At 50.0% G+C, this 7,612-nt stretch overlaps 1 long non-coding RNA gene across 1 annotated transcript; it reads right to left on the bottom strand.

Annotated features, from left to right (window-relative positions):
• Positions 1-2,352: 2,352 nt before the first annotated feature.
• LOC129735188 (uncharacterized) lies at positions 2,353-6,097 on the bottom strand. Its single transcript, XR_008730604.1, has 3 exons — positions 5,621-6,097; positions 4,594-4,771; positions 2,353-3,839 (listed from the first exon to the last, which is right to left on the bottom strand). It is a non-coding gene; the product is annotated as an uncharacterized LOC129735188 (long non-coding RNA).
• Positions 6,098-7,612: the final 1,515 nt, after the last annotated feature.

Consider the following 7,612-nt stretch of genomic DNA (forward strand, 5'->3'; position numbering starts at 1 on the left):
GCCCCCGCGGCTCGGGACCTGGACCGAGATGTCTGGGCCCGGGACCCCCGCGGCTCGGACCGGGACAGGGACCGGGACAGCCAGGACAGGCGCCCCCGTAGCTCAGGCCGGGCCTGAAACCAGGACCGCCGGGACCAGGATGACCGGGACCAGGACCCCCGCGGCTTGGGACAGGGACTGGGACCCCCGCGGCTGGGGACCGGGACAGGGACGAGGCTCTGAGGTCGGGACCAGGACCGGGACCCCCGCAGCTCGGGACTGGAACTGGGACTGGGACACCCATGGCTCGGGATTTGGACGACCGGGACCGGGACCCCCGCGGCTCGGACCAGGACCGCGACCCCCAGGACCGGGACCCCTGTGGCTCGGGACCGGGAGCGGGACAAGGACCCCCGGGCTCGGACCGGGACTCACCGGACTAGGGCTCGAGACCTAGACTGGGACCGGGAACCCCGGGATGGTGACCCTTGCGGCTCGGACCAGGCCGGGACCGGGAACCACGGGGCTCGGACCGGGACCGGGACCCCCGCGGCTTTGATAAATGAATTGTAAAGGCAAACCAGCTCGTTTTGTCATGACTTGTGGAAATGCATCCATATCCTGTGCTGACGTGCTGTTTTGTTTTGCTGCAAACCACACAAGTCTGCATCTAGAGAGGACAACCTATCAGTCATCACCAGTGCCCTTACACAGCCTCTTTACAGCCTCACTGCCAGGACTGCAGGCGTGCTCTTGCCTTTTCCAGGCATCCGAGTGATGGGTTTTGCCTCAATATTGCCTCCACAATATTTTATTTTTCCTCAGTATTTTCAGATGACTCCTAATACAGTTTCACATATGAAGCACTTTACTCACTTGCGTAGATCATTCGAAACAAAAAAACCCCACCCACCCACCATGAATAGTGTATCTACGTATTTTGCCACAATGCAGGTATGGTTTTCAATTATAATTTCCAATTCAGTACCAGGGTTAGTTTAAATAATTTAATTCTTCTTCTAAATGCTTTACCAAAACACGTAACAAATTCTCCCTCTATGAATGCTCTGCCAGCGCATGCTATAAGCTTGGCAACTTGATCGCTTGCTCAAAGTGATGATATATTGAGCTGCTTTTGCTTCACAAAAGTATTTTGCTGAGTTGTCAACCCACGTTTCAGTCTTAATATTTTAACTTTTCTCACTTGTCCGACCAAAGAATCATATTTATCTTTATGTTGAGTTTCGTAGTGTTGACGCAAATTGTATTCCTTGAACGAGACACTGAATTCTGGCATATCAGACAAACAGCTCGCTCTTTGTACTCCCTGAAAAAATAATCAGAAGTCCACTTTTCTTGGAACACCCCGCACTCGGAGTCCATTTTTCTTTTTTTTTGACATGATGGTGCGCGCGCTTCCCACTGGTGCTGGCTTGCTCGTCCTGCCCGGGAGCTGGAGGGAGGGAGAGATGGGGGAGCCGCCCCCCTCCTCAGCCCGGCTGCGCAGTCCGGACAGGGTGGCCAGAAGGGACTGAAGGGACTTTGCCACGCCGGGGCTCTGGCGACTCGCCCGAGTTGGCTGGGCCTCGCAGTGCAGAGGCTGCCGGCTGAGCTTGCCCGGCAGAGGAGATGCCCGCGCCTCTCGCCCGCCGCACACCGCAGAGGAGGAGGAGGGGGAGGGGGGGGAGGAGGAGGAGGAGGAGGAGGAGGGGGGGGGGGGGGGGGGGGAAGGAAAAAGCTCCTTTCTTGAAAGTGGAATGGCAGAAGGTGCCATCGTGTTTTAACATATGTGGACAAAATTATTCTTTAGAGAGCCTCAGTTTACTTTTAAGTAAAGAACTTACTCAAGAACCCAAAGCCAGAGTATGCGGTGCATTTGTAGTTTATCAGTTGAGTTTTTACTCCCAGATTCGTTTGGAGCACAAGGCTAAAGTGCATCTGATACCATCAGTACATGCCATTTAGCCCACAGCAATCATCCAGAAAGCATCAAGTAACCTCTCTGTTATTTTCTGGCTGTAAAAGTGCTCATCCACAACGCAAAGCCAAACAGCTTAGCTTGAAACAAGAAAAAGCCGAGAGAGGGTTTACACAGCTGTCACCTAAAGGTTCCCAGCTGAGAGGCACGTCTACAGGTGCTTTCGTTTCTCAAGTCTCAACTAAACTCCTGGCTCACTCTGGCGTGATCTGAAGAGCCCGAGACTGAGCGCTCAGCCATGGTGCTGGAGCAACGCCCGCTGGTTTCCCACTGCTGCCCCGACAGCCGCTGCAGCATGAACAAGGCAAGGTGATGCTGAGCGTCTGTGAGGAGCTCTCTCGCTAACATAGTCCCAAGGTCTTCTCAAGGTGGCTGTGCAGACAGAGTAATAACGAGGAGCGGCTGGCATACAGTGCCCGTCTGCCTCTGCAGTCAGCTGAATAGTTAACTGCATCCTTGGCGTTGTTTTACACAATTCACTGTTGTGCCTGGAGGCTCCTGCATCTCTGCTGTACATCTCCACTGAGGACCCAGAGATGGAGACCTGAACTTCTGCTTTGCCTAACAGCTAAATTACACTTTGTATAGAAAACTGATCACGTGGTACCTTTGGTGGCAAGTTGTATAGATCTGTGACCCAATGAATTCAGAGTTGCTCTCCCAAAGCTCTGAAGTCTACCAGCCTTACGGTTACAGAGTCCCTACAGGGATGCACACACTCCAGCTGGGTTCTGCGCTCTCTCCTGAACTATGAGCAAGGAGGAGGAGGAACTGAGCGTAGGGCTTCTCATCTCTTCCCCTTTCATGCAGCACAAGGCACTCCAGAAGCAGCCACGGCCTCACCGAGCCTCCTGGCCAAAAGACTTCGATCTTGAGGGCAAAGGCTGAAGAGTGCATGAAAGTGAGAGAGACACAGGGGCAAGCACTCGTCCCACCTTGCAACATCACTTGTTGGCATCTTCTCATCTGATCCCAGGCTGCAAAGGGTCGCAGCTCCACTTGTGAATTACTGGGTACCCTTACAGCGGTATTATCAAGTAAGGAACAACGTTAGAGTAGCAAAAAGACACGGCTCTGCCCTCGGCTGGGGAGGCACACTGGGACAGCCTCCAGCGCCAGACCATTTTTAGCAAAAGCAATCACAAATACAGTTAACTTCTTAGCTGACTTGTCTACAAAGAGGGAAAGGCTCCATACGATAAGCAGCACCCATTATTACTCTGCTGCAGAATTTAGTTCTTCCAGAAGTAATACACTCTGTTTTGCCAGCATCTAACAGCAAACCATATAACACGAAGATGCAGAGTTAAGGTACCTGTAAATGCACTGGTTTTGTTTCCCGGCTTTTGTGCTTCCCAGGGCTGTCCTTTGTTGTGCAGCTCTGATATTTTCCAATTTTTTTATATTTGGATATAGTAATTGCTAACACAGAGTCTAAGGCTAGCAATCATAACATCTATTTACAACACGCACACTGGCTGTGTGCACCTATTCCACCAGCCTCCCGTTTGCTTCAAACATGTCAGTCTCCCTGAGGACACGTTCAATGAGAAACCACCCCCCACCCTGCAAAGCCCTGCTTTACTTGCTGCCGAGCCTCCTGCATCCCCCTGGGCAGATTACTTTTGGAAGGCTGACCAGGGAATATTTACCAGCTATGGAATCAACAGAGTTCAGCCACATGCCAACATTTCATGCTGTTACCTAAACGGTGTCAGAACTCTCAGAACTCCATCAAAACAGAACTGGTTTGCACTTTGGTATTAAAAGTTATGTCCAGGCCTGAACACCTCGTTGAGGGCTGGGCCACACAGCAGGCTCCTCTGGGCAAAGATTTCTTTTCTAAGCAGCCATTACGCAAGTACCAATCTGTGAAAAAAATCTGAAACTCAAAGAGAGAGAACCTTGATTTGACATAGTGCTCTTGCTGCATGTTCCGTAGAAGGGAGGTCACCCACATCTTTAGATCTAATGGAAAGTAGGAAAGAAGCACCAAGTGCAAGGTTCTGCATGTGGGCTGGGGCAACACCAGGCTGGGCAGAGAACGGATGGAGAGCAGCCCTGAGGAGAAGGACTGTGGGGTGTTGGTGGATGAGAAGCTCAACTTGGCCCAGCAACGTGTGCTTGCAGCCCGGGAAGCCCAGGGCCGGGGCGGGTGGAAACTGGGCTGTAAATCCTGGGCCAGAGTTATTTCCTGCAGCTTAAGAAAACTGCGTGGGTCTGGTGATGTCTGGTCGCTGTTTTTAAACCCACACCCCCCCCAGTCGGTATTTCTAATAACAAAGGGTTAAAAGCCAGCAGGCAGTCCCCGCGGTGGCGCGCAGGCAGCAGGCAGGCAGGTGCCAGCGGAGCCCAGAGCCCCCAGCAGCATCAAGGGCAGCACCCACCGCCGCAGGCAGCGCGGCCGAGCAGAGCGGAGTGTCCGCAGCAGCGCGAGCCCCGCGCACCACCCCCCCCCGCGGGGCGGCCCCCCTCGCTGCCGCAGCCGCCCCGCAGGAACTGGGACGGGGTGCAAAGGAAGAGCGGCCGCCGGCCTGGGAACTGCTCCGCCGGGCAGCGGCCGCTGGGTGATACACGTGTCAGCGAGAACCGCTGGAACAGGAAGCAGCTGTTTCTTCCAGCTGTGACACACTCACCCCTGGTCATCGAGAACACGGAGAGAACACCGATGCGACACCCGTTGCCGTGCCAAAGCTCCATTTCTTGCAACATCGCTACACGTCTGACAAGGGAAGCCAGCTGGCAGCTGCTGCACATCTGTCACCGCCAGAAAGCACCCCCGCTTCCAAGGGGCGTCCACCAGCAGACGGAGATCTAGGAAGAAAAGGGAACGCTGAGTACACAGCAGGGCTCGGGTATGTTTCCCTCGGCAGCGTACAGAGCAACCGCATTTCTGTCGGGCACTACAAAAGACGCTTCCAACGGCAGACTAGAACCTGATCACCTGAGGCCGACCCTGCCTGGGCAGGGGTACAACAGGGCACACACGGGAAACCACATCCCACCCTGCTCCCGGTAACAAGACTATCGGTAAAAACATCTTTATTACAGAAGGTGCTACTTATTTAAAATACCTTATTACAAAACATCTTATTACAAAAGTTATTTTTAAAAAAGTAGTATCTTGTTACAAACCATCTTATTACAGAAGTTACTACTGGTTAAGAAAGATCTTATTACAGAAGCTGTAAGGAAAGGTTTCGCCTCAGTTCATCTTACTGCCCGGTGCTCCCTTAGCACATCCCGGCCACAGCTGGGAGCTACACAAGCCGAGGCGGTCCTGACAGCTTCTCTGCTCCCTTCTCGTGCGTTTTGCTCAGGGCTGGCTCGTATGAACACGCATGAAGCCATTACATGGATGGTTTAGGTGCTCTTCCACATGGATCTCCTGAACACCACAAGTAGAGGATGTGCCCCCTTTATCCTTCAAACAGTATTTTAACATGAACACAAATGTATAGCTATTAAAAACTTAAGATCTGCTATCAACATAAGTACAATCTTCCTCTAAAAGTTTAAAAAATATTTTCAAGACATAATTAGAACAGAGTACTAGAATAATAAATAACTTATCATTACAGATACCATTAGCATCAAAAGGAAATTATTAAACCAGAAGAATTCCCCAGGAACGTAAAAGATCAGCAGCTGTGACATACATACACTTGCTGGTGAAACAGAGAGCTGGTTCAGGAAGGAAGAAGGTTTCCTGGTTAATCACTTAGAAAATTAGCTCATCTTTCCTTTAGCTGCTCTCCTGAAATCTCAGACCCATTCAGACCCAGAATCTTGCGACTTTCCAATGCTTTTGTTTCATACACGATCCCCAGTAAAGGGCCACGGTACGACTGCAAGCAAAGACAGCGAGAGCACCAACCACCACCTATGCCGAGCATACTGTAGCTCCCAACAACGTTAAATAGATAAATAAATAAGTGAAACAGATTCCTAACAGAGCACTAAAACCCATCTGCTTCCCAGTAAGGATGTCTCAAGAAAGTGTTTAAGGGTTCCTGTAAAGTTCAGACTTTCCAAATCTAAAGAATACAAACAGCTAAGGAATTACTTCATATTAATTACTCTGACCACTCGGTGCTTTATAACTTGACAGGTAGAAAATGTAATGAAAGAGGCCTACTGAACAATACCCTACCAAGTTATAAAGAAAGCAAAAAATAGAGTGGTGTGGGGCTGGTTTTTTTGCTGGTTTTTTGTTGTTTTGTTTGGGGCTTTTTTGTGTGTGGTCTTTGGTGTTTTGTTGGGGTTTGTTTTTTTTTTTTTAAACACAGCTGAAATGATCCAAAGTGGCTGTTGTGGGCAAAGCTCCACGGCTGCTGGAGTCTGACAGGGGAATCCAGCTGGCAGCTGCTGCACATTTGTCACCCACTTCTCACTCTCTTATTTCATCCTCCAGAAAGCACCCCCGCTTCCGAGGTACATCCACCGGTAGACGGAGATCTAGGAAGAAAAGGGAACACTGAGTACGTATCAGTGCTTGGATATGTTTCCCTTGGCAGCATACAGAGCAATTGCATTTCTATCAGGTACTATAAAATATGCTTTCAATGTCAGACTATAACCTGATCACCTGAGGCCTACTGTTTAAAGAAACAGGAATTCTTCCAATTTTTCAAAAATTTAAATATAAAACCCCAAAGCAGATTATAAGAAAAGTGCTCCCCTTCTTCAGTATGTATTATTTAGAAATGCCTTTGCCACCATGGATACCAAAAGCCAAACATTAATTACTATAAGCCCCTGGCAGTATCTACAGAAAGGCCTGACCTGCTTGTGCCATATCCCTTTGTTCACCCAGAAAAGGCACAACTGCCTCAAAGCACACCACAGCCAGCACCAGGATCCCAGAAAAAAACTCGTGGCGTCACAGAGAGGACAGACAAGAGGCTCCTTTTTTGACAGTTACCTCGATCCACAGCAACACAGAGATACTTCCCACGTATGGCCAGATCTTGCAGGTCAAGAAAGTGAACAAGTACCCCGATAAAGTCACAACAGCGCTACCACTGCAAACATCACCCACAAGAAATTTAACCTCTAAACAAACACACTCACATCTTCCAGCCTCTGTTCGTTCTCTGTACTACAAAGTTCCTGCCCAATAGGCACCACTTTTGCACTTTCTGACACCTGTCTCCTGCCAAAGCAGACTCTGTTGGGAACACATCTTGAAAACGCATAGGGATGGAGAAATGAGGGGGCTTGTAACAATGCACCTCTAAATTATGGCAAGTTAAGACACAGGGTATGACACCCACTCATCCCAAAGAGCAGACTGCCAGGACAGGCAATTTGAAATGCCTTCAATGAATATATAATGACGTCAAGGTAATGGCAATTGAGCTGGAGCAAGCAGCTGCCGCTCGGACTCCCGAGAGCAACTTCGCTTTGGGCTTCACACAGATGTTCAAGAGCTCAGGGCCAGGCCTGTCCCCACATTAACTCTTAACACCTTTGTAGGAAGAGATCTCACTGTGACCGGATAGGAAAACTAAATGAACATTAACAGTATTTTTGGCTGGAAGGTGCAGGAAACAGTTCAAGGGAACAGATGACAGCATGGGAGACCTTGCCTGAATGAAGATTTGCCCTTAGCAATTGCACCTAGAAATCTATTTACCTTGGAGGGAATGAGAG

Source organism: Falco cherrug, unplaced genomic scaffold (assembly GCF_023634085.1).
Source record: "Falco cherrug isolate bFalChe1 unplaced genomic scaffold, bFalChe1.pri scaffold_49, whole genome shotgun sequence".
Taxonomy (NCBI): Eukaryota; Metazoa; Chordata; class Aves; order Falconiformes; family Falconidae; genus Falco; species Falco cherrug.